Genomic DNA, 2,099 nt, shown 5'->3' on the forward strand with positions numbered 1-2,099 from the left:
TGGCTTCACCCGAATATCGCTTCACCGAAATTATCAGTGGTTCTCTAGTTTATTATACACTACGCGCAACTTTGCTTGTGTCACATAAGAGAGAATGGGTCAAAATTTTCCCTGTTTTTGTAACATTTTTTACTGGTACTCTGCTCTTAATAGTCGTAGCGTGATGATATATAGCCTGTAACCTTCCTCGATAAATGGGTTATCTAACTCTGAAATATTTTTTCAAATCGGACCAGAAGTTCCTGAGATTAGCGCGTTCAAACAAACAAACAAACTTTTCAGCTTTAAAATATTAGTATAGATATTATTATAAACCATAGCAAACATACAGACACATAGACAGACGCGGGAAGCGACTTTGGTTTACCCTATGTAGTGATATAGGATGACTAATTGCATAGTTTAGGGTCAGTAAAAAACACCGATATTATAAATATTTTACTTGCAATCAGATTAAAGTTTATCAGTAACATTTGTTAGTTAAAATACTTCAAACTCAAGTAGTGGGGCGCCCAAACAAAGTTATTATTTTAGTAATCACTCTTCTTCTTATCATATGATTAGTGGTCAACCTAGTGTCAAAGTTGACCCGTTCAAAGCCTTCTTGGGCTTAGTCATCAGTGTATTTGCAGAGATATTTTTTTTAACACATTACTGTCCTACTGCTCAGCAATGATCTCCTCCCAAACGAGGGAGAGGTAAGATTTGGAGTCTAGCACGCTGGCCAAGTGCGGATTTAGGACTTTGCCCTCTATAAATGTCATGCAAGGTTTCATCGCGATGTTTATTCGGAAGAAATATAATCTAAAAATTATTTTAAATTAAAATAAATGTGACAGTGCATTAATTTGCTTTTCTTCCTCTCACATGAAAAAATCAGAACCAACATGGTGAAATTTAGAAGATAAAACCCGAAGAAGGCCATGAGTGAATTAGCCAGCCCATAAGAGGCTGAAATAGGACACAAACAGTGACAGTGACAAACAGAGCTGCGTGGATGGGCTATGATAAAAAAAAACTACCATTATTTATAAAAACGGCAAAAAAGACACATTTATTATATGGGAGCCCCATTCAAATATTTCTTTTATTCTGTTTATTGGTCCCCACAACAGAAATACATTATCTGTAAAAATTTCAACTGTCTTACTATCACGGTTCATGACAGACAGACAGACAGACAGCAAAGTCCCAGTAATAGTGTTTCGTTTTCCCCCTTAGGATACGGAACCCTTAAAATGTACATCGTATGAACCCAAATAATTATAAAAAAAGATTTAAAAAACATGTGATAATGAAGCATGTTATTATCAGTCAGATAAAACTATTTATAATTAAGTTAATTTTTAAGATTTGTACACTACATTCATTCAACGTGTACCTTATCATGTTATGACGGGTTTTACCCCTCATTATTATGTTATTTAATTTGATAACGTGACTATTTTGCGCTTTGGTTATTAAGCGAAGTTACTCCGTCTTAATCACAGCCGTTCTTTGTGCAGTAGGTTTCCTATCCACCCGGCGCAAATATTTGTGCAATGAGCACGAGTATTTGTTCCTAGATAAATCACTACATTATAGCCAAATCCTGCATGATAATGAGAGAGAGATAAAATAAGTTTTTGGGATCGTAGCAAGCGGCAGGTTTGGTCTCTTTCTACTCCCGCGGAACTATACGAAAGACATGTCCAGTGATGCTGTTTTTGTCGTTTATCGCGAAAAGACTTGGCTGTACATATTATAAGTATTTATTAAATGCCATAATAATATACAATATTCCAAAATAATGCAAGTATACAAAATTCACCAATAAAGTTAAGAATCCCGGAAGGATTAAGTTTATAACTCAGACTCATGAAAATTTTGTGTAAACGAGCTGAAATAAAATTATAGATGTCGACATAAATTAACTAGAAAAAGATAGCTTACAATATTTACCATGCAATTTATAGCCAGCGTAAGTTTTTTTCTTGAAAAGTGATATTCATAAAAAAATGCTGGTTAACACTCCAGTAATATTATGGATTGTAATTAGAAAATTATAACTAGCTAGCTGACCCGGCGAACTTCGTACTGCCTAAAATATGCAAAATTAA

This window comes from Anticarsia gemmatalis, chromosome 6 (assembly GCF_050436995.1).
Source record: "Anticarsia gemmatalis isolate Benzon Research Colony breed Stoneville strain chromosome 6, ilAntGemm2 primary, whole genome shotgun sequence".
NCBI lineage: Eukaryota > Metazoa > Arthropoda > Insecta > Lepidoptera > Erebidae > Anticarsia > Anticarsia gemmatalis.